This window comes from Panthera tigris, chromosome B3 (genome assembly GCF_018350195.1).
Source record: "Panthera tigris isolate Pti1 chromosome B3, P.tigris_Pti1_mat1.1, whole genome shotgun sequence".
In the NCBI taxonomy this organism is placed as follows: Eukaryota; Metazoa; Chordata; class Mammalia; order Carnivora; family Felidae; genus Panthera; species Panthera tigris.
The window spans coordinates 18,126,255-18,152,522 of record NC_056665.1 but is presented as its reverse complement, the minus strand read 5'-3'; the positions used below and the strand labels follow the sequence as shown (position 1 = coordinate 18,152,522).

Below are 26,268 nucleotides of genomic sequence, written 5' to 3'. Positions count from 1 at the left end.
AAGAAAGCATCCTACCTGATACACACATGCAAATAGTTGAAGAGTTAATTATAATCTGTTCCCAAAACAAATTATAGATCATTTCTAAATGTTGCAGGTAGGTCATTTTCATATCAGATAATATTCTTTCCTTGATTTGTCACTTCATTTTATAATTTTTATTCTGGACATTAAAAAAGACATATATGGGCACCTGGATGGCTCAGTCGGTTGAGCATTCAACTCTTGGCTTTGGCTCAGGTCATGATCCCAGGGTTGTGGGATCAAGCCCCGAGTCAGGATCCGCGCTGAATGTGGATCCTGCTTTGGGTTTTCTCCCTCCCTCTCCCCTCTCCCTCCCTCACACTCTCATGCTCTCTATCTTAAAAAAAAAAGACACACAGATGTTTGTAAGACCAGTATCTTCTAAGTCTAAATACCAGATACAGAGAAGGCTAGAAACAGAAGACAAAAATGCTTTGTCTTCTAAATATAAACAAAATACATATACAGCCTTAAAAATGAAAGTTTCCTATGTAGTTCTTAAAAAAGCTATTTCTGATATTCTATAGGTACCCAGTTATACCACAGTCTTTACAAGAAATGATGATGTGTTAATTGAGCACTCAATTAAAAACTGCTAAAAAACAGCAGCGTTGGATGTAGAAGCTGGCTTTCAAAAATGAGTAATCAATTCTAGTAATATACACAGATTATAATCACAGGCAAAATAAAAGGCAAACTAACAAAAGACTGTAACAAAGATGAAGCAGGAGACAGTGGAACAGTAAGTTTAGTAATCTAGGTAGTACTCATTGCTTCCAAAAATTCAAAAGTACCTTATAAGACTGCTTCAAAACTCTCTCACATCCAACCAAACCAAACTTCAATTATCTGTTTCAGAAAGATTCTACTGGCATAGTGAGACCATTTTTTTCTTCTTCACTGTAACAGAAAAAACCCTATGACCACAGCTCCCAATAGTGTATCCATCAGCCAAAAGAAACCTGAATGCAGCATTACTTTATGGGCATTCAGTACCCAAAAGACACTCCACATCAACTGACAGTACAAAAGTGAAGGTAGCTGATAGATGATTTTTGGTTGTTGTTTTTGTTTGTTTGTTTTTAAGAATGTGCCTCTCTGGGGCGCCTGGGTGGCTCAGTCGGTTGAGCGTCCGACTTCGGCTCAGGTCATGATCTCATGGTCCATGAGTTCCAGCCCCGCGTCGGGCTCTGTGCTGATGGCTCAGAGCCTGGAGCCTGTTTCAGATTCTGTGTCTCCCTCTCTCTCTGACCCTCCCCCGTTCATGCTCTGTCTCTCTCTGTCTCAAAAATAAATAAACGTTAAAAAAAAAAAATTTTTAAAAAAAGAATGTGCCTCTCAGACTAATAAGTCTTTATGCAAAGGGATATGGGGGGGTAGGGGTGGGGGTGGGCAGTATTTATTCCAAAGCCAGATCCTGAAGAAGGAGCTAGACTGTTAATACTGAGCTTAATTGTTTTTCTCTGATTTTTAGTAGACAGTAACAAGTACTGGTAAGATAAAAGTCTTAAACTCATTCCCATTTATAAAATCTCCACTGACTACACTGCCTGCAAGATCAAAGGCATTAGAAAATCTGGTTCCAACTCATAACTCCAGTCACAGCACAGTACTCTACTTCCGGAAACAGCGACTGCCATGTCTAGCCTAGGCTTTGCAAGAGCTGCCTGGTCTCAGCAGGCATTCTTATTCCTTCCAATCCAATTTCCCCATTTTCACTAGAGTGATTTTAAAATGCAAATGTCACTTAACACTGTTCTGAAAGTCCAAACCCTTAACATGGCCTACAGAACTTTGTCTAATCTTGCCCTGCCTCTACCCCACCATACTCATTCCTTGCCACTCTTCCTACTACCCAGTAAGCTTCTGGGCACAGGTCCTTCTGCTTACAAAGCTCCTAAATCCTTTCTGCTGCAGGGCCTTCACACATACAACCTACCAGCTTGCCATCTCTTACTAGGTCTCATCCCAAGGACTTCCCCTGGCTACGAGTTCCACAGATCCATTATGTCTCAGTATTACCATTATTTCCTCTATGAAGTGTTTCTTAACATTCAAACTATATGAGGACGACTCCTACTACACTTTCAGAGCACATCCTATGTCTCTTTTATGGCATTTACCACAAATGTAATTAGTTACCTGTATAATTAGTTATCTTTTTTCCCCAACCAAGCTATAAGCTCAATGAGGAAGATCAAGTATGTTGTATTTGCCCCTATAACTCCAGCAGCTACCAAAGTGCCTAGCCTGAAACACATGCTCAATAAACAACTGCATCCTTAATGAATGAAAGCAATAAATCAGCATATAGAAAGATTTCGGGTCCCAGGCTATAAAAGCTCTCTAAGAGCCAATCTTTTGAAGGTGGTTAGTTGTTCTTGATTGAACTGCAAAAGGAAAGGTACCACAGACCTACAATTACCAGCAGCTGTGGCAGACATTCATGTATGCTACAGCCATTCAGTAGTCACAATAATCTGTGAGGTAGTTACCATTTGCTCCATTTTCTAGATGAAGCAACTGGGGACCAAAATGGCGAATACCCTTCCGAAGTCACACAAGGAGACAGAGTTGAAATTCTGGCTCTAATGTCATGTATAACAATATGGCATCACCACTGGAACTATTTAAGTAGTGGCTGAAGAAAGGCTATCAGTCAAAACTGTCCTAGGTATACTTTTGGATGGGCATGATCCATCATTAAATAAGCTGAACTACAAAATCTTCAAGGAGTCATGCAACTCCAATTTCGCAAGTCCATGCTACTTTTCAGTAGCAGAATATGAGGGGAATTTCTGCCCAACTGTGCAAGGCTGCACAAGAGAAACCAGAGATATGAAAGAACCACACAGTCATTGTGTCCTCCCCCAGTTCCAACAACAGAGAGCAACTTACCTATCGGTACAACGGGTTGTCAAAATACAAAGGCCATGGGCAGTTCTTAACCACCTTAGAGAGTTCTGACTTCCTCCTACCAGGTCTCCATCTCCCAAGCCCTCTTATACTGTACAGTAATGATGATTCCTTTCCTCTCTACCAAAGATAAGAGTTTCAACATTTCCAAAGGAACTGCAGCTTCTATCTACTTCGCACTACACCTCCTGCCTCAAGGTAACCTAAATAACTAGAGAAGAAGATTCCTCCCAATCTCAATGCTTGGAAAATTAAAAGAATCACAACTTCTGGATTACCAACACACAGGGCTAGCCAAAGAGGGGAAAGGACTGATAGGTGGGTGTAGTTAGAATGAGTTTCTCTTGGTTGCTACTGTTATATACTATTTATACACAAAATAATAACTATAAATTTTAATAAATGGATCAATAAAACTCATTGATTTAATGTAGCAGTTCTCAAATTAAATGAATACTAGATTCAAATGGAAAACTAAAACGTGTATTTTGCATGCATCAACTTAACCTAGCCCCACAAAAACCATCAAATCAGAACTGAGACTAACGCCCAAGCAAGAGTAATTTTTAAAAGCTCCACAGATTATGATACACATCTTTAGTTCAGAGAGGCTGTTTTATTATATTACAACACAAAACTCCTTATTCATTCATTGACTGGCTATATGTGAGAGTGAAATGACAAAAGTCACATGAGCACAGTCCTAACAGTGTATCTACATATTGCATTTAACACATACATTTACACTCATTTTCATTAATACCTTCTCATTTCTTCAAATTACATGGCTTTCTTAATCTTTTTCTTTTTCTCACATTTGATAAAGAAGGATACTAGAAAAATTTTATATTCTTCATACTTCTTCTATGAGGGTTAAGAAAATACTTTAAACACACCGAAAAGCAGGGAGAACATGTATACTGGTTTAACAGGGACAGCCACTTAAATAAATGTGTACTGTGCAGGAGTAATTACTTTTATTTATAAAAAAAAATTTTTTTCTAATGTTTATTTATTGGGAGACAGAGCACAAGCAGGGGAGGGGCAGAGAGGGAGACCCAGAATTGGAAGCAGGCTCCAGGCTCTGAGCTGTCAGCAGAGCCCAATGTGGAGTTAGAACCGAAGAACCATGAGATCATGACCTGAGCTGAAGTCAGACGCTAAATCGACTGAGCCACCCAGGCGACCCTATGCAGGAGTAATTATTAAGTGAGACCCCTTACTCTCAAACACCTCCTGGTTTGATAATTAGATCACAAGTATATGCCACTCTTATCATTTCATTTCCTTTTTTTTTTTTTTTTTTTTTTTTTTTCTGTAAAGCAGGATCCACACCCAGCACTGAGCCCAATGCAGGGCTTGAACTTGCAGCACTGAGAGATCTTAGCTGAGACCAAACGTTGGACACTTAACCGACTGAGCCACCCAACTGCCCCTCACTCTTTTCATTTTTTATGTGATTTTTTAAACTTGAGGTATAATTCACATGTCACAAAACTCATCTTTTTTAAAGTATACAATCTGGGGCTTATTTGTCTTTTTAAAAATTGTTTTCTATTTTTTTTTTTTTTATTTTACAGAGAGAGAGAGAGAGAGAGAGAGAGAGAGAGAGAGAGAGAGAGAGAACACAGTGGAGAAGAAGAGCAGAGGGAGAAAGAAAGAATCCCAAGACGACTCCATGCTCAGCACGGAGCCCCATGCAGGGCTTGATCCCACGACTCCGGAATCATGACCTGAGATGAAATCAAGAGCCAGATGCTCAACTGAGCCATCCAGGCACCCCTTTCTCTGTTTTACTGTATTCACAAAGCTGTACAACCATTCCCACTATCTAATTCTAGAATATTTTCATCATCCCCCAAAGAAACTCAATGTCCACTAGCAATCATTCCCCATTCCTCTCCTCCCACGACTCCTGACAGTTACTTTCCATCTCTATGAATTTGCCTATTCAAGATATTTCATGTAAATGGAATCATACAATGTGCAGCTTTTTGTGGCTCTTTTCACTTAGCATAATGTTTTCAAAGTTCATCTGTGTTAAGTATTATCAGTACTTCGCTTCCTTTCTGGCTGAATAATATTGTATTTTATGGAAATACCACATTTCCTTTATCCATTCAATAGTTGATGGAAATTTGGGTTGTTTCCACTCTATTCTGAATAATGCTGCTATGAACATTTGTGTACGTGTACATATTTTCAATTCTCTTGGATATATAGTTAAGAGCAGAACTGCTGGGTCACATAGTAACTCTAGGAAATTGAGTTCGTTTGGGAATACTGCAATCTTAATAGTTTATATTAAGTCTTCCAAACCATAAATCCAATATGTCCTGTCTTTGCATTTATTTAATTTCTTCTTTAATTTCTTTCAATGATGCTTTCTAACTTTTAGTGTACACGTGTTGCACTTCTTTTGTTAAAATTATTCATAGGTATTTTATTCTTTTGATGCTAATACAAATAGAACTGTTTAATTTCACTGCTAGCATTCTACATCATTCTTGATTTCAAAAACTTTCAATGATATAAAAAAGGTAATTAGAGAAGTTAATTGCATTTAAGTATAAATACCATGGCTCTTCTAATTATGATCTACTAAAACAGAAAAAATTGATCTAAACCCTACAAGAAATCCACTTTGCTAAAAGAGCTTTTTGAAAAAATCAAGCAAGGCCAAATAACTTTAATCCCAATGTCACTAGTGCCAGTGCAGCTACATTACATGCGTGTGTGCGCGCACATACACACACACACACACACACACACTGCCTTATATACATTCCCTTATAAAATATACAAACATACAAACAAAAAAACCCACTCATACTGTACATTCTCTTTGTCAGACAAACTTGGGGAAAACTATCCTACTGTTAATTTTTTTTTTTAGTTTTTTTTTTTTATTTATTTTCTTTTAAGAGAGAGAGAGAGAGAGAGAGACAGCACAAGTGAGGGAGGGGCAGAGAGAGGGAGAGAGAGAATTCCAAGGAGGCACTGCTTGATCTGCAGGCATCAGCGCAGAGTCCAATGTGGGGCTCAAACCCACAAACCGTGAGATCATGACCAGAGCCAAAATCAAGAGTCCAACACTTAACCGACTGAGCCAGCTGGGCACTCCCTTACTGTTAATTTTTAATGCAATCAGAGGTTTCTGACCTTATAGAATTATCTTTCAGTTACTTTTAATATAAGAACATTCTTCTTTGTTCCTTCTAAAATAGGGTGTTTTCATTACTGCACACAAACAATGAAATCCAGGCATAAACTCAAATTCTAAATTAATTTAAGACTATCATTAAACTACTGTTTTATGGAAAATGACTAAACCATTCCATTTCAGCCAGAACTGTACATGCTGTATCTAATTACATTTTAAAAGTACAATGATATGTTGTATGAACACAATAATGTCTATTAGCCACTATTTAAAGAAATGATTCAACAAGGAAAACAAACTTTAGTTCAAATATAGAACTTATATATTTATGGTCATTATTTGAAAATGCAGCTGTATTGTTGTATGTAACTTTCATAGAAACAGAACATGTCCTACAAACATTCATACCTAATCCTATAAAGTTCTAACTCACATTAGGTTGTCATAAATTTTGGGTAAAATTCAAAAACATAACATCTCATTAAAGAACTAAGATCAACAAAAGTACAAATAGCACTGAGAAAGTTATCCCTTACCAACTACAAAAGGGACTACTTGAAGGATTCTGTGGGTATTATGACATATTCTGGCCTGCAAACAATTCTGATGCTATAAATCTATCAAAGGAAACACAAGGGGGGGTGCCTGGGTGGCTCAGTCGGTTGAGGGTCTGACTTCAGCTCAGATCATGATCTCACAGTGAGTCCGAGCCCCACATCGCACTCTGTGCTGACAGCTCAGAGCCTTCAAATTCTGTGTCTCCCTCTCTCTGCCCCTCCCTGCTCGTGCTCTCTCTCTCAAAAGTAAACAAACATCAAAAAATAAAAATGCAAGGAATCATCACGACTCAAAGCCACTATGAACAATGTGGAGGTTGTACCCTGCACATATGAGTGCACAGCCAAGAGAAAGCAAATGGGGACTGAAATCCAGTTTGTTAGCCACTCTAAGCACTGAGCGCTCACAGAGGGCAGCATCCACCAAAAGTTGGGAGAAGAGCCTTTTTCAAGCTTTGCAAAAACTATCTGTGGCTTAGCAATGACACCTGCAAACAACCAACTACTTGTTGGAAAAGTTAAGACCACTGAGATACAGAATATTGGTGCCCCTGCCTGAAATCGTAACACCAAAATATCACTTCTTACTAAGCGTTTACTTAGAATGTTTTAGGTAAAATCATCAATAAGACAAAACATAAATAGCTTGATGGGGAGAAGTCACCTAAAAATCTAGAGTGGTTTAAATATGGTATCTATCTAAATTTGGTTTTCTCTGATTATTAGGCTATATATTTTTGCATGCTTTGACCCTATGCTTTTGATAAGAGACATTTTTTTTTATTTTAAATGTTTATTTATTTTGAGAAAGAGAGAGAGCACAAGTAGGGAGGGGCACAAAGGAAGGGAGAGAGAGAGAGAATCCCAAGCAGGCTCTGCACCACCAGTGCAGAGCCCGACGTGGGGTGGAACTCAAGAACCCTGAGAACATAACCTGAGCCAAAACCAAGAGTCAGATGTTTAACCATCTGAGCCACCCAGACGCCCCTGGATGAGAGACATTTTTTTCAGGAAAATGCTAAAAAATTAGAGGAGAAGCATAGAGTAAAATGTTAAGAGCCTATTCCTATTAGGCTCTATTCCTATTAGAGAAATACAGGCCTTGTTTTACACAACATGCAATGAAGTGCTAAAAATTATGTATTGGTCACAAATACTGGTCAGGTAGGCATCTTAAATTTGGTATGGAAATTAAGTAAATTTGATGGAAACTGGAAGTAATTTTTTTAATGTTATTATCACTCCATTTAATTGTACAGGGAATTAAAGGTTTTCTAAATTGTGAAATTGTGCTTCCTTAAAGCAAGAAATACTATTATTTTCAAAATGATACAAGTTATTAATCATGATAAATACTCCAAATACTAAAAAGACATTATAACTTCAAAATTTTTATCAGAATGACCAGTCCATAAAATGCTTTATTTCTAGATACACCAATGAATTGTCGTGTTTGTCAGGGACTCACCTCCTCTCACCACCTTGATCAGTTCTACAAAGTGGAGCAAGAATATAGCTCAAACTCTTACAGGAAATTATGAGAATAAAACCAGAGGGCAGGCATCCTTGGCTCCTTACAGATAGGCACAATATTAAAATCACTATTAGAAAAGAGACTTGTAAACTGCCCTCATTAAGATTAAAGCCCATCCACACATTCCCTGATTGCTTACACCTACATAACAGCAATGTCCTGTCTTCACATGGGACACACAAGAGAAATAAAGAACGCAGTAAGGCAAGGTGTGGAAATGAAAATGAGATTCTAGTCTCTCAACCACCACCAACTCACTCTCTATATTAACACTTCCTTCATGTGCAGACATTCCAAATACTTCCCAGGCTGTCATAATGATTTCTGGGAAAAATGCTTTATCAATAATTATATCCTGTATAAAGATGAATTATCATTATTAGAAACCGTTCAATTCTCAATGTTACGATTCAAATATTAGATATATATTAAAAACTTAACCTCTGATCACCTGAATCAAACCTGTACAAAAATGCTGCTGTATCTTTATTTATAAAGATAAATATGATTTGGGGTATACCATTATATTCAAAATCAGAAAACTTTTTTTTTAATTTTTTTTTTTTTAACGTTTATTTATTTTTGGGACAGAGAGAGACAGAGCATGAACTGGGGAGGGGCAGAGAGAGACGGAGACACAGAATCGGAAACAGGCTCCAGGCTCTGAGCCATCAGCCCAGAGCCAGACGCAGGGCTCGAACTCACGGACCGCGAGATCATGACCTGGCTGAAGTCGGACGCTTAACCGACTGAGCCACCCAGGCGCCCCAAGAAAACTTTTTAATGAATGTGGAAGGGGTATAGAAATGTGAACAGGTGTGCAATGGAATCAGGAATTGGCATTTCTGGTGTTAACATATAATTGTACATAAACATAAAATGTATACATTTTACCTGCTTTATTTTTGTGTTTTCATTTTACTTTACATAAATGAAATCACAAATTTTGAATGGTTTCTAGCTTCTTTTGAGAAACATACTTGCGAAATTCACCCTGCAGCATGTAACTGTACTTCATCCACTTTTATTGCCGTAAAGTATTGCACTGTATGAGCATATCACAATTTTAGTCAGTCCTATTGAAGAACAATGTATTGAGTTTGACTCTATTACAAACAATGCTGCTACCAATGTTATTAACACATCTCTTAGTGTACATGTTCACACATTACTCACAGGAATATACCCACTAAAGTAAATTACTGGGTCACAGGGTATGCAAATATCAAAGTGTTTCCTAAAGAAGTTGTAATAACATACATTTGCACCAGCAGTGTTTAATGAGTTCCCATAACTTAACATCCTCTCCAAAACTTATAATGTTAACCTCTTTTTAAATTTTAGCCACTCTAGTGGTTTATGATGGAGTCTCTTCAGTTTTAATTTATATTTCTCAGATTACTAATGATGTTAAGCACATTTTCACTTATTTCTTGCATATTTACACCTTTTATGAAGTGTATTTTCATGTCCCTTCCCATTTTTCCATTGAATTGTTTGTCAGACTGATTTGTAGAAGTGCTCCAAATATTCTGATACATGCTTTTGGTCTGTTATATGTACTGCAAATATGTTCTTCCACTCTGGCTTGCCTCTCTATTCTCCTTTGACTTTGCAAGAATAAAATTTCTTAATTTTAAGGTAATGAAATGTACCAACTGTTTTATTTATATTAGTGGATTTTATTTCTTCTTATACTTTTTATGAACATGTTCTCCTTGTATTAGCTTCTAAAGTTTTATAGTTTTGCCTTTCACATTCAGATGTACAAATCAATCTTAAATTGATTTTTGCATGGGGTATCGAGATGAGTCATTTTTTCCTATGGGTCACCAATTGTTCTAGTAACATTTGTTAAATAATTCCTTCCCTATTACGCTAGAGTGCCAATTTTGTCATAAAGCAAGCATCCATGAACATACACACTGGCCCTCTTCCAGACTCTTTACTTCTTTTGTTTATCCTTGTGGCATTATTTCATGCAAGTATTTATTATAGATTTATAAGTTTTGAGCAAAGAAAATTCTCCTGCTTTGATCTGTTCTTCCAAGACTGCTTAAGCTATTCTTGGGCCAAAAATTTTCCTTCAAAATACAAAATAAAAACAAACGAATGAAGATTTTACAATATTTGTTAGGATTACTTGGAGAATAATCCTCAAATGGACATGGATTATAACCTTCAGAAAGACAGAACCTTAGTGGACAACTAAGTTAACCCTACATTAAACAGGGTTGTGAGACTGAGCTCCACATCAGACTCCATGATGAGCATGGAGCCTTCTTAAGATTCTCTCTCTCCCACTGCTCCTCTGTCCCACTTGCATGTTCTCTCTCTCTCAACAACAACAACAACAACAACAAAAAAAAAAAAAAAAAAAAAAAAAAAAAAAAAGAAGAAGAAGAAGAAGAAAAGAAAAAAGAAAAAAAACATTCTGGACCAATGTTGACAGAACTTTAAAAAAAAAAAAAAAAACTCAAAAGGATTTAGCTGATACCAAGGAACTTGTATGAATACAAAAATAAAAATTCAACGCTATGTAAAATAATATAAAAAATTACTTCATTCTAGGATCTCAAAGTACAATGTCCACCATCCAAAAAAAAAAGTATAAGGAATAAAAAAATAAAGCAGGAAGGGGCACCTGGGTGGCTCTGTCAGTTAAGCATCCAAATTCGGCTCAGATCATGATCTTGTGGGTAGTGGATTCAAGCCCCACTTGGGGCTCTCTGCAGTCGGTATGGAGCCTGCTTTAGATCCTTTGTCTCCCTCTCTCACTGCCCCTCCCCCATTTGCATGCGCGGGCGCGTGCACGCGCTCTCTCTCTCTCTCTTTCTCTCGAAAATAAATATTTAAAAAAGAGCAAGAGGGGTGCCTGGGTGACTCAGTTGGTTAAGCATCTGACTTCAGCTCAGGTCGTGATTCAGTATGTGAGTTCGAGCCCTACGTCAGGCTCTGTGCTAGCAGCTCAGAGCCTGGAGCATGCTTTGGATTCTGTGTCTCCCTCTCTCTCTGCCCCCTCCTCCACTCACACTCTATCTCTGCCTCTCAAAAACGAATAAACATAAAAATAAAAAGCAGGAAATGTGTCCCATAATAAAAAACTTCAATCAATATAAAGAAATTCAGATAAAATAAAGTTAATGGAATTAACAGATGAGGGCATTAAAACAATGATTAAAAATATAAGCTCTGAATGTTAGAAAAGGTAAAGGAAAATAGGAACATGATGAGAAGAAAAACTGAAGAAATAAAACTTCCGGAGATGAAAAATAATTATCAGAAATAAAAAACACACTGGATGATATTAAAAACAGATAATATGCTGCAGAAGAAAAGATCAGTGAACCTGGAAACATGACAATATTAACCATACCAAAAAAAAAAAAAAAAAAAAAAAAAAAGCGGGGGGGGGGGTGCGGGGGGAGAAGGGGAGAGAGAAAGTGTAAGTGTCATGCCAAAACAGTTCAAATGTATAAATTTCCCTCCTCAACCTTGAAAAAAACACCTGGGGTAAGTGAGATATTTGAAGAAATAGTGCCAATATTTTCCCAAATCTGGTTAAAAACAAACAAAACTTAAGGATTTTTCTCAAAGAAAACTATATACTAAGACACATCATGATCAAATGACTAAATGAAAAAGTCTTAAGACCAAAGAAAATAGAAAAATTACATGGTGGGGGGAAGGGGGTGTGGGGGGAGGAGTCATGCATACTAAGAAAAACAGCAGACCTGTCAGAAACTATGCAAGCCACTTCAGAAACAATTTCACAACATATTACTAGGGATAAAAAGGGACATTTCAAGATACAGAACCCAATTCATCAAGAATATTTAAGAAAACTAAATAATGCATGCAGTTAATATTAGAACTTTGAAATACATAAACCAAGAAGTGAAAGGAAAAACAGACAAATCCACAATTAAAGCTGAAGATTCCACACTTCTCTCTCAGCAATTACTGAAACAAACAGAAAATCAGAGAACTAAACTTTGAAGAATACTATCAACTAATTTGACCTAATTAACATTTTTACAAAGTTCTACTCAACAACAGATCACATGGCATAAGTGCCCACAAAACCAAAACATTCACTAACACAGACAACATTCTGCACTTCATAATAAATACACAAAATATGTTCTTAGATCACAGCATAATTAAATTAGAAATGTATTAGAGAAATAGATCTACAAAATTAACCAAATATTTGGCAATTATATAGGTCATAAAAATATGACAAAGTAAATTTAAAAATTCTCTGAACTCTTACAAACACAAAACAAACTTTGTAAAATGCAGAAAAAGGAAAATTAAATAACAATTGCTCCTTTAGAAAAAGAAGCAAAATCTCTAATGCCAGAATAAAAGAAGGGATATCACTATAAATCCCTCAAACATAAGAGTAAGGGAATATAACATGCAACTTTATGCCAATAAATAGAACAATTTACCTGAAATGGACAAATTTATAAGAAAGACACAAACTGAAGCTTATTCAAGAAAAATTAATATAAATCTAAATAGCCCAATATCAGAGAAATCGAGTTCATCATTTAAAACCTTCCCACAAAGAAACTCCAAACCCAGAGGTCTTCACTAATGAATTATACCAAACACTTCAAGAAGCAGTAACACCAAATGTAAACAAACTTTTCCAGAAGAGGAAAACTTTCCAACTCCAGCCGCTGTCTAGATACAAAAAGCAGATAAAACATTATTTTAAAAACTACAGACTGGGGTGCCTGGATGGCTCAGTCGGTTGAGCGTCTGACTCTTGATTTTGGCTCAGGTCATGATCTCACAGTTCATGAGTTCAAGCCTTGTATAGGGCTCTGTGCTAGCAGTGCGGAGACTGCTTGGGATTGTCTCTCTCCCTCTCTCTCTGCCCCTCCCCTGCTCATGCTGTGTCTCTCTCTCTCAAAATAAATTAATTAAAAAAAAAAAAAACTACAAACCAATACCTACTATGAACACAGATGATAAAAAAAAGTTAATTAAGTTTTAGCAATGAATCCAGCAATATATAAAGTATAACGAATCATGACCAAGTGGGGATTATCTCAAAAATGCATGATTCCTTGGTAGGCTATTCAAAAAAATCAATGTAACTAACTACATTAACAGATAAGAAGGGGGGGGGAATGTGATCATCTCAATAAATACAGAAACGCTGTTTGGTAAAAATTCAATACCCATTCATGATAAGAAAAAAAATTCTCAGCAAGCTATGAATAGAAGAAAACTTAATCTCATAAAGGGTATCTGTTAAAAACCTATAGCTAACAACATACTTACTGGTGAAAAACTGAATGTTTTTGACCTAACATCAGGAATAAGGCAAGAATGTCAGCTTACCACTTCTATTCAACATTGCATGGGGACTACTGACTAGACAATGCAATAAAGCAAGCAAAAAAATAAAAGGTATAAAAAATTTAAAGGAGCAAGTAACAGTCTTTAATTCACAGACAAGATCTACACAGAATATGATCTACACAGAACATTTGAGGACTATAAAAAATGCCACTAGAAGTAATAATTAGCAGAATCACAAATTACAAAGTTTAACACAAAATTAATCAAAAGTCTACATACTAACAATAAACAACTGAAAACTGATTTTCTTTACACTACCACTTACAGTAACATAAAAATATAAAATAGGGATTAATTTAACAAAACAGGTGTAATAACTTTACATTGAAAACTCTGCTAAGTAAAACAAAAGATGATGCAAACAGGGAGAGGTACCAAGTTCATGCATCAGAAGACTCAACATCTTTAACAGGTCAATTCTCCCCAGTGTAGCCTCTAGGATAAAAGCACGCACAATCAAAATCCCATTAAGCTTTTCTGTAAAAATTGACAAGCTGATTCTAAAATACACAGAAAGAGGGGCGCCTGGGTGGCTTGGTCAGTTAAGCATCCGACTTCGGCTCAGGTCATGATCTCACGGTCCGTGGGTTCGAGCCCCACGTCGGGCTCTGTGCTGACAGCTCAGAGCCTGGAGCCTGTTTCAGATTCTGTGTTTCCCTCTCTCTCTGCCCCTCCCCTGTTCATGCTCTGTCTCTCTCTGTCTCAAAAATAAATAAACGTTAAAAAAAATTAAAATAAATAAATAAATAAAATAAAATACACAGAAAGAAATGGAAAGGATGTAGAGTATAAAAACAACTTCGAAAGAGAAGAACAAAGTTGGGAGGATTTACATCACCCAATTTTAAGACTTACTATATAGCTACAGTAATCAAGATAGTGCAGTATTGCCATAAACAGATACACAGATCAATAAAATGAACAAAGTTCTAAAATAAACCGTTGATTTTCAACAAAGGTGCCTAGGTAATTCAACAGAGAAAATTATAATATTTACAAAATTGCTTCTGGAAAAATTTGACTTTCATACACAAAGAAATAAATCTTACCCCTTACCTCATACCATATACAAAAATTAACTCAAAGTGTATCACAAACCTAAAATGTAAGAGCCCAAAACAGTTCAAATACATGAGGGAAAGGAAGAGAGGTAGAAAAAGTTTTGCCCAATCTCTGTGCCAACCTCTCCAATTTCTACTCCAAATTAGGGCAGAACTATAGGGAAAATCCCTGATCTGAAGCCCTTCAGTCAGCATATGAATCTATTCAAAAGGAAGGAGCATCTCCCATCTAGGTACTCAGAACCTTAGGTACTCCTAAGCAAGTAGTTATTAATTCAAGCACAACCCTCAGAGCCATAAAAGCCTGCCATGAAGAATAAAAAACTGTATACATCCATAAAGCCTAGTGGAGGAAGCATCATAAAGGATTCCCTAAAGCTTAAACAGGACCCAAAATACATGTGATAGAGCCCCAAAATACAACAGCTTAAGTTATGCCCACAGCCATCCCTGAGGTTCACAGAAGGTGCAAAGTTCTTAATTATAGGCATCAATCAGAATGGCTAAATTCCTATAGTGCTGTAACTCAAATCACAGAGTTTTGAGCAGTTAGTGGACAAAAGAAATGTAAATAAGGTAAAAAAGAGAAAAAACCAATATTCAAAGATTTTCAGAAAACTAAAAAAGATTATATTTAAAAATATGAATTAGACTACACTATTCCCATTCTGCCTGTGTGTGTCCAAGTTCTGGACTAAGAAGGATACTTTGATTCAACTGAAAAAATAATGCCTTTTCTCCCAGTTCCCCCTACTGAAAGATAGCATTAAAAACCTCTCCTCAGTCAAGATTTACAAGAAAAATATATAACCATAAGAAACTAGTATCAGAGTAAAGTACTTTAACAAAGAACTCATTTTCATTTTGCAAGTTCATAAAAGTTTTTTACATCACTTAATTCTCAAAAAAAATTTACACTTTAAATAGCAAAATTATTTCTTAAAACAAGTACCAAAAAAAATGTTAAGTACTACCCCCCTGCAGTTTTTACTGACATAATCATCAGGCATGATCAACGATATCTAATATTTAAAATGTTAATGTTGGGCTGCCTGGGTGGCTCAGTTGGTTGGGCATCTGACTTTGGCTCAGGTCATGATCTCATGGTCAGTGAGTTCCAGCCCCACGTCAGGCTCTGTGCTGACAGCTCGGAGCCTGGAGCCTGCTTCAGATTCTGTGTCTCCCTCTCTCTCTGACCCTCCCCTCCCTGCTCACTCTCTGTCTCTCTAAAATGAATAAGTGTGAAAAAATAAAAAATATATACTTTATAAAATGTTAATGTTGACTTAAAACACAAAAACTACAGATGTAACATACCGGAACCATTAACAAAGACCACTCCAAGTTTTTAAAAGTCAAATAGCCAACTCCAGGGCTTTGCAAATATGGGCCTATGATTTAAGGTGGCAGGGGTGCCTGGGTGGCTCAGTGACTTGGTTTTGGCTCAGGTCATGATCTCAGCATCATGTGATAGAGCCCCAAGTCGTGCTCCACAGTGAACTCAGAGCCTGCTTGGGATTCCTCTCTTCCTCTGCCCCTCTCTCCTGCTCCCACTATCTCTCTCCCTCTCTAAAAAATAAAAATTAAAAAAAAAAAAAAATGTTTAAGGTGACAAATTCAAAGTAACAAACAGAAGCCTGCATTTAAAAAAAAAATCTCCTACCTCTGCTTAGTTTTTTTCTTTCATCCTTCCTAAGGAATTTCAAGAAACATGGCTAGATTTTCTCGCTTTGTCTTTCATCTGAATATCTTTCTCAGCTAATGTCTAACTCAGATCCTCAAACCCTCCCTTTCTCCTATTTATTGTCACAGTAAATATGGACTACTTACTTTAGAATTTTTTTCTTTTGTGCTTGCTTTGGCAGCACATATACTAAAATTGGAACGACAGAATTTTTCTTTTTTTAAGTAAAGGTAATTGATATGGAAGATGAAGTAGGTAAGATGAAAAAGTGTGGGATTATCTTGGCAATACCAGAAAAAATATATGAGAAACTGTCACTGTATAATACAATAAACTCCAAGTAGACTTTACAAATTTCCTTAATTCATCTACAATAAACCTCAAAATAAACTCCAAAAAGACTGCAATTCAAAGCTCACAAGACAGTCTGATTTTAAAAAAAGAAAAAATTCAATTATTTACTTCATAACATAGAAAAATGAAAATGTCTTACTAGAAATGATGTATCAGCAAAAAAGTGCACTTAATATGATCCTTGCAGAAAACTCTTCTTTGTTCCTTTTTCACAAAAGGCAATTCCTTAATAAAGAAAAAAATATGAGATGGGTTAGTAAGTGCTAACTCTAAAAAAGAATTAAATATACATTTCATCATTATAAATTCCAACTCTCAACACTATATGTCTGGCAGATAGCACCACAAACACATACTGAATAATAGAAAAATAATTTATTGAAAGTAATTTGTTGCATTTGTCTAATAAAAACATAATGCTGGCCAATTGAGAATTTCTAATGTCACTCACCCATTTTTTTCAAGAAGTATTACTTAAATGTTCAGTGATATTCTATGTACTGCTAGATTCACAAATTGGCTTCCTAGGTCCCATTTTCCTATCCTCCACTTATTTTGATATGCTTTACATTTACTTATATTTATATGCTTATACTTATTATATTTACTGAATATATGTTTTACTAAAAGAGCTGAAAGTAGTCATTGTATTATGTTCTCATTTAGAAAATTGTCAAAGGGTCAGTGACTTGCTTTGCCATAAAATACGTTTGTATTCAAATACAATGTGTATACTTGTAGCTTTCACTATCTTTTAAAGGGAACGATGGAATGAACATAATGAACATGAAATACCCAAAATGAACATTAAACTCATCACTGTCAATAATTCACATTTAAAAAAGGAACACTGGGGGCGCCTGGGTGGCTCAGTCGGTTAAGCGGCTGACTTCGGCTCAGGTCATGATCTCACGGTCTGTGAATTCGAGCCCTGCATCGGGCTCTGTGCTGACACCTCAGAGCCTGGAGCCTGTTTCAGATTCTGTGTCTCCCTCTCTCTGACCCTCCCCCATTCGTGCTCTGTCTCTCTCTGTCTCAAAAATAAATAAACGTTAAAAAAAATATTTTTTTGAAATAAAAAAGGAACACTGGTCAATACTAACTACTGGATTAGTGCATAAGGAATAATCCAGTTTGCTTGGAATAGTAGGAAGGCAGTTAGGTAAAAAAGGGAAAGATGGTAAAAGCACCCACCCGCCTTCCTCACCCAGACTGGCCAGGATCAATTACGATGCTAATCCAATAACTTAGAATTCCATGACTGGGTAATTCTACCAACCCCCAAATAAATCTGTTACATCAAATAAAAACAGTAATTTATCCAAAGAAATACCAGTTTTTGAATCTGATTCAGCAATATTAATTATTATGATACAGCAATTTTGTTTCTATTTGAAATGAATACCTCCTCTAGAGCTGGAGAAAAACACAAACTGCCAAATATTCTTTTTGTATTAATGAATTAAGTATTAAAGGCTTGAACTTTAAAACACACAGACTTTTTTTTTTTGCAAGGTTAAAAGGAGCTTGATTTAAAAAGCCATTTCAGCTTTTAATTACACCGAAATGTAGAAAAAACCTCCTTAAATACAGTTTCATCACCAACCAACTTCTATAATCCAAAAATCCAAAATGAAACTATTTTTCATGAATCCTCGATCTAAACAAAACTAAACATTCTTAAATGTATTTCAACATTAGCTTTGTGTGTCACAGAAGAAACTAAGGTTTAATTGGTTATTTACTGTCAAATTGCTAAACACAAATTTGATACATTCTGGTATATTTTCTTGTATCAAAAATTCACTCTCAATTCTATAAATGAACCGTTATTAATGATTTGAGTTTTGTACACAGTTCTCAAATAGTTTCTTAAAGAAAATATTCCAAAAATCAAGTTCTTTTACTATAATCTATAATGAAACGCACTCTTACCCTCAAAATAAAACCAAAACTAAAATGCTAGTGCTAGTTATCATTAAATTTCATATACTGAACTCCAAATCTCATTGCTTCTGTCCAGACAAGAGCTAGATAACCTGTACCTCCAACTGCTATCACTCCCAAATCTGGTTCCAACCAACCTCCTAGTTCCCTCCATTTCTAATTAACCAACATTATTGTTAACCTGGACTACAAGCCACGGCCCAAAATGTCAAGCTCTGTAATTCTGTTCAAGTTTTTACCTCTGCTGGAAAAAATCTTCCCCTGTCTCTAAAACAAATCTTTCCCAGTTTAATGGCATCTTCTGTGATAGCAACCTCAAGAATACCCTTACCATCAACATCACTTCCAGGGGGCAAAATTATTACAATTAGTTCTGTATCAGTCTCTTCTATTATACTCTATGCCTTTTTTAGAGAAGGAACTTCATTCATTTTTGTATCTCCAATATCTAGTCAATAACTAGGATACAATTCAATATAATCTATTCAGAAAATATTTACTGAGCATCCAATATATTCCAGGCACCTTTCTAGGTGATAGGGATAAGTCCCTATATCTATGCCTGACCTCATGGAGCTTACATTCTACTGGGGAAGAACTACAATACACAGTGAATGAGGAATATATTATTGTATATAACAGGTTAGAAGAAAGTCCTTGAAAAGAAAAAAACAGAGCAAGGAATTAAGTAAGATCATAGGGAAGGGATTAAAATTTCAGAAAAGGTATCCAGGGAAGACCTAATGGGGTGATGATAATAAAAGCAACTGCAACAGCAGCAGCAGCAACATTTGAGTATTTATCATATACTAATCAGTATCCTAACTGCTTTAATGTATAACAGAGGTAAAGCCAACAATAATCTATTATCCTTAAAAGGAAATTGAAATAGGAGTGCCTGGGTGGCTCAATCAGTTAAGCTTCAACTTCGGCTCAGGTCATGATCTCATGGTTCATGGGTTCTAGCCCCACGTTGGACTCTGTGCTGACGGCTCAGAACCTGAAGCCTGCTTCAGATTCTGTGTCTACTTCTCTCTCTGCCCGTCCCTCGCTTGCGCACACTCTCTCTCAAAAATAAACATTAAAAAAATAATAAAATAATTTTTAAAAAAGGAAACTGAAATACTAAGAAGGTACCTGCCAAGGTCACATAGCTAAGTTAGTCAAATGGTGTCGCTGGGATTTGAATCCAGGCATGCTTTTAAACAGCTGAACCCAGTTCATGCTTTTGTTAAATGAATTAAATACATGACAAAAATAAATGCATCCTGTATACAGCAATGGATTCAAAAGACAGAAAAGCAAATCTCAATCTCAGAGGATGGATATATTTGAGCAGCTTCAGTACATCAATACCTATATATGACAGGTACCCTGACAAATACAGGTGGGTGCTTGCATAAACAAGAATAATATATACTGATAATTTCTCAATAACTTTTAAAGTAAGACTTATATTTCCATATGATAATTACCAGAACTAAAACTTAAGACAGTATCACAAAAATCACATGGATAGGTCATAAAAAAAAAAAAAAGAAAAAACTTTAAAGAAGTACTCTGAAACAAATGAAACCTTTGAAGACACTATCATTTTAATAAAGGTTAAATGTCAAATATCGTAATTTATGCTGTGGCACAAGTCATTATCAACTTCCAATTTCCCATATTAGCAAGAAGAGTTAAATGAAATGACTGAGATTCAAATTCCTCTTTTCAAATATCTCTACTACATTTTATGAAGCAAACAGGTAACACCTAATACAACTGCTGGTAATAACTGAAGACCTGAATGACCCAAGATAATTTGCTCCCTAATGCCTATCTCCTGCTATATTAGCTTGTTAATTAAATGCTTAATCAGTGAATGCCAATAAATTAGAAAGCAAAATGAAACCAAAGTGCTATCAGACATGGTATTAACATTCTTAGTTTCAAGTCTTAAGGACCTAAATTCCTAAGCATTCCTAGGAATCCTAAGGATTCCTAAAATCCTCTAGTCTTGATTTAAAAAAATATAATTATGAAGAAAATTATGGCTTTATGTTTGAAGTTATCAAAATTTCACTGGATACCTCTGATCTGAGCATAATGAGTGTCTAAGATAAGAGGTTTTGGGGAGCCTGTGTGGCTCAGTTGGGTAAGCATCCGACTTCAGCTCAGGTCATGATCTCATGGTTCGTGAGTTGGAGCCCCACATCGCGCTTGGTGCTGACAGCTTGGAGCCTGGAGCCTGCTTCAGATTCTGTATCTCCCTCTCTCTCTGCCCCTCCCCACTCACCTCTGTCTCTCTTTCTCTCTTTCAAAAATATATAAACATTAAAAAAAAAAAAAAAGAGATTTCTATATGAAAACAAACAGCTTTAAAATCAATCCCGATGAAGAGAAAAATGAAACAGGACAAAAAACTTATCTATTTATAAAGTACAAATAAATATATATATAACAGTCTGTAAACACAATAAGTACTGCATATTTGCTCAAATATTAATTTCATTTTGTAATGAAAACTTAGGTTCAGCATCACTGGCATTTTTAATTCAAGCGAGGGTCAGCTCTCACACATGGGCATCAAACTATTCACGCCTTAATAAGATTTTCAGTACCAGCCATGATGTAGTAACTAAGTACCAGACATGCTCTCCCAATAAACTCAACTAGAAAACTGATCAGATATATAAAACTGGACACCAAGCAGCTGAGCACTGTGATACCTGAGAAAAGAAAAAGCGTCCCCTCAAATAGCTGTATGCAAGGTGTCAGGAGGGCTCTGCAGGAATGGGAAGCCAAGTATAATATCGTGGACTTAGTAAAAGAAACAGACATCGAAATTTCGGAAGACTGAAGTAATGGAAATTTGAAAGGCACAGTAGCAGGGAGGATGGAGTTTAAGAACAGAAAGCACTCCTGAAATCTGTAGAGGAGTTTCTAGAGCAGCTCTGCCCAAAAGAAACAACATGAACCTAAAATGTAATTTTAAATTGTCTAGCACATACATTTTAAAAGTAAAATGAGGGGGGCACCTGGTTGGCTCAGTCACCCGACTCTTGATTTCAGCTCAAGTCATGATCTCACAGTTCATGGGTTCGAGCCCCGCATTGGGCCCTGTGCTGACAGCACAGAGCCTGCTTAGGCTTCTTTCTCCCTCCCTCTCTCTCTCTCTCAAAATAAATAAACTTAAAAAAAAAAAAAAAGTAATATGAAGCAGGTAAAACTAATTTTAACACAATTCATTTAACCCAATGTGCTCAAAATATTATCATCTCAGGATATAACTGATATAAAAAAGATATTTTACATTCTTTTTTTTCCCATAAGTTCTTGACAGTGTGTTTTACACTTACAGCATATTTAAATTGGAACTAACCACAATTCAAGCTCTCAATAGCCACAATGTGGCTAAATGCTACCATATACTCCACAATTGTTGAATAAAAACCTGTGCATGGTAAAGTGAAACTCTACAAGGTCAGGCAAGGAATAATGATCAGGCAGGCTCAAAAGTTCTCAAAGATTACATAAGACTGGGGGATGTGTAAGTTTCAACCAAAAAGGAGAAAAACCCCACTGAAACCTGGGGCAATCAGTAGAAATTGAAGCACAATTATCACTTAGAAGCTGTACTAAACTACTTCTAGAGCAAAGGCTACACTAGACCTGCCAGAACAAAGCTTAAAAACAAGCCTCAAAAGGTTCAAACAGATCTACAAGAAATGTAACACCCTGCCAAAACAAAATTAAAATCTCTCCAGGGGAAATCAACAAATCCAGACAACAGTGTGATGAATGTCCAAGAGTCAATCAAAACTTACTAAACATAAGAAAATGGAGAAATGCATGACACATACTAGGGGGAAAATCTGACAGAAGAAACAGACCCAGGAACAAAAGAGATTAAATCTTTGAAGACATAAACTTTAAAATATTATGTTTATGGGGCTCTGGGTGGCTCAGTCGGTTAAGCATCCGACTTCACCTCAGGCCACGATCTCTCAGTTTGTGAGTTCCAGTCAGGCTCTGTGCTGACAGCTCAGAGCCTGGAGCCTGCTTCAGATTATGTGTTTCTGTCTCTCTCTGCCCTTCCCCTGCTCACACTCTATCTCTCAAAAATAAATAAAACAAGAAAGAAAGAAAGAAAGAAAGAAAGAAAGAAAGAAAGAAAGAAAGAAAGAAAGAAAGAAAGAAAGAAAGAAAAAGAAAGATATGTATGAAAGGATTTGAAGAAAAAAACTATTTTTTAAAGAATCAATAAATGTTTAAATATGAGAAATGTAGTATCTCAAATAAAAAACCAACTGGATAGATGTAGCAACAGATTAAAACAGTGCAGGAAAAAAAGACCCCTAACTTGAAAATATAAAAACAGAAAGCAAAGAAAAAAAAAAAAGAAACAAACAAAAAATAGCATCAAGGACCTGTGGGAATATCAAGGGCAGTCTAAAAATGGTATAACTAGAGTCCTGGAGGGTTGGGGAGACAGAAAAAATATCTTAAGAAATTAGGACCAAAGAATTTCCAAATTTGACAAAAACTAAACCCATATTCAAGAGACTCAGTGAACAAAAAACAGGTTAAGCACAAGAAAAATCACACCAATTCATATAATAACCAAACTGCTGAATTCCAGTAATATAGACAAAATCTTAAAAGCAGCCAAAGTGGGGGAAAGACACATTACAAACAGAGGAACGAAGATAAGAATTACCAGGCTCTTTGTCAAAAACAATACAAACAAGTTTAAAACAAAGAAAAAAAGCCTTTGAAGTGCTACAAAGAAAAAAAAAAAACCTGCAAATCAAAATCTATACAAAGCAGTAATATGCTTCACAAAGGGCAAATAAAGACATTTTCAGACAAACAAAAGCTGAGAATGTGTCACCAGCAGGTATGCACTACAAGACTGAAAATTCTTCAGGAAGAAAAAGGATAACAGAATTGTACAAGAGAGGGAACCCTAATGTAAGCTATAAACTTACTTAATAAAAATGTACCAGGGGCACCTGGGTGGCTCAGTTGGTTAAGCATCTGACTTCAGCTCACGGATCTCATGGGTTCGAGCCCTGCATCAGGCTCTGTGGTGACAGATCAGGGCTGGAGCCTGCTTCAGATTCTGTGTCTCCCTCTCTCTCTCTGCCCCTCCCCTGCTCATGCTCTGTCTCTGTCTCTCAGAAATAAATGTAAAAAAAATAATAAAAAAATTTTTTTTAAATGTACCAATACTGACTCACTAACTGTAACAAATTTATCACACCAGTGCAAACTGTTACTAACAGGGGACACTGGGGGCCAAAGCAAAAGGGAGAATAGGGGAAAGGAAAGAGGAAAGTATATGGGAACTCTGTACTTTCAGCTCAGTTTTTCTGTTCTAAGAAATAAGTTTATTAATTAAAAAAGAAACAGCAGAGGGTACCTGGGTGGTTCAGTCAGTTAAGCGTCCAACTCTTTGGTTTCAGCTCAGGTGATGATCTCATGGTTTGTGGATTTGAACACAGAGCCTGCCTGGGATTCCCCCTTTCCTTTCTCTGCCCCTCCCCTGCTAGCTCTCTCTCAGTATAAACAAACTTTAAAAAATTAGGGTGGAGCTAAGGATGCTTGGAAATTTATATCTTTTAAGTATTTACGTTTGAATAGAATCAAGGTTTAACATTGGTGTTTTAAATTAGTTCCACCTTAAGAAGGTAGAGAAAAAGAACATTAAACTAAAAGCAGAGGTAAAGAAATAATAAAAGTAGCAATTGGTGAAATGGATGACATAAAGAAAGAAAGAAAGAAAGAAAGAAAGAAAGAAAGAAAGAAAGAAAGAAAGAAACCAACCAAAAGTTCGTTCTTTGAAAAGAACCCCTAGCTAGGCTGGTCCAGAAAAGAAGAAAGAAGACACAAATTACTAACATTAGAACTGAAAGAGAATACATTACTACAGATATTTCAAACATTAAATGCACATTAAGTTTGTAGTAAATACAATTTTTTGCCAATAAGTTTGACAAGTTAAATGAAATAAATGAAATTCCTTGAAACATGCACATTATCAAAACAGACACAAAAAGAAAGCCTGAATAATCCTCCAATTCAGAAATTTTAATTCAAAATCAAAAGGCTTCCCACAAAGAAAATTCCAGACCCAGATGGCTTCCCTAGTGAATCCCTTAAACATCTACAATATCAGTCTTACACAAACTCTTTTAGAAAACAGAGGAAAAAGAAACACATTCTAACATATTTAATAAGGCCAGAATAATCCTGACACCACAGCAAGGCAAGGCAAAGAAAATACATACTAATTATCACTCGTTTATATAAGATGCAAATATTATTAATAAAATATAAGCAGGTCATATCCAGCAATATATAAAAAGTTAAATATCAATATAAATGGGGTTTGTCTTAGGAATGCAAGGTTGGTTTAGTTACATTGGTAACTTACTGTATTAACATATTAAAAAAGAAAAAGTGATTAATTTCAAGAGGTAGAAAAAATATCTGTGCATGATTAAATACCCATTTGTGGGGCAGTAGAGGGGAACACCTCTCAACAAACTAGGACTGAAGGAATCTTTTTCAACCTAATGAAAGTCATCTACAAAAACCTACAGCTAATGATAAAGGGCTGATTTTATTTTTCCTGTATGATTATAAACAAAGGATGCACACGCTCACTATTTCTACCATTTTACTAAAGATCTCAATAACTACAATACAACAAGGAGAAAAAAAAGGATCTAGATTGGAAAGGAAAGAAAGAAAACAGCTTCTACTCACATATGATATGACAACATATATAGGAAATCCCAAAAAACCTACAATAAAGTGGTTGGAAGTAAAAATGGGTTTTTCAAGGGTACAGGATATAAGATCAATATTTTTTATATAAAGATTGTAACGTATTTTTTTTTAAAGTAGGCTCCATGCCCGACATGAGGCTTGAACTTACAACCATGAAACTGAGTTACATGCTCTACCGACTGAGCCAGCCTTAGATCTATAGTTTTTAAATCAAATTTCTATATACCAATAATGACAAATGCACAGTTACACTTTTTAAAAATACTATTCAAGGGTGCCTAGGTGGCTCAGTCAGTTAAGTGTCCAACTTCGGCTCAGGTCATGATCTCATGGCTCTTGGGTTCGAGCCCCACATCGGGCTCTGTGCTGACAGCTCAGAGCCTGGAGCGTGCTTCGGATTCTGTGTCTCCCTCACTCTCTCTGCTCCTCCCCACTCATGCTCTGTCTCTCTCTCTCTCTCAAAAATAAATAAACATTTAAAAAAATGTTTTAATACATAAAAATAAAAATACCATTCATCTTAGCATCAGAGGTATGAAATATTTAAAGACAAATTTAACAATATATGTGCAAGACTATTATCCTGAATACTAAAAAACACTGAGAGAAATTAAGGAAGACATAAAAAAAAAAAAAGGAACAATCATGTTCACAGATCCATACACTTAATATTACTATGATACTGCTTCTCTGCAAATTGATTTACAAATTCAAAACAATCCCAATCAAAATCCCAGCAAGTGTTCTTGCAGAAATTCACAATTAAAAATTTATAATACAGGGGCGCCTGGGTGGCTTAGTGGGTTAAGTGTCCAGTTTCGGCTCCAGTCACAATCTCGTGGTTTGTGAGTTCGAGCCCCACA

General features: G+C 36.1%; 1 protein-coding gene across 6 annotated transcripts in view; it reads right to left on the bottom strand.

Annotated features, from left to right (window-relative positions):
* The window catches only part of MEF2A (myocyte enhancer factor 2A), a 160,721-nt gene that overhangs the window by 109,825 nt on the left and 24,628 nt on the right, over positions 1-26,268 (bottom strand). For 5 of the 6 annotated variants that reach the window (XM_042988173.1, XM_042988175.1, XM_042988170.1 and 2 more), the window contains exon 2: positions 16,815-16,900. The exons of the other annotated variant lie outside the window; for it this stretch is intronic. The gene's annotated coding sequence lies outside the window, so the exon portion shown is untranslated. The remainder of the gene's footprint in view (positions 1-16,814; positions 16,901-26,268) is intronic. 6 annotated transcript variants of the gene reach the window in all.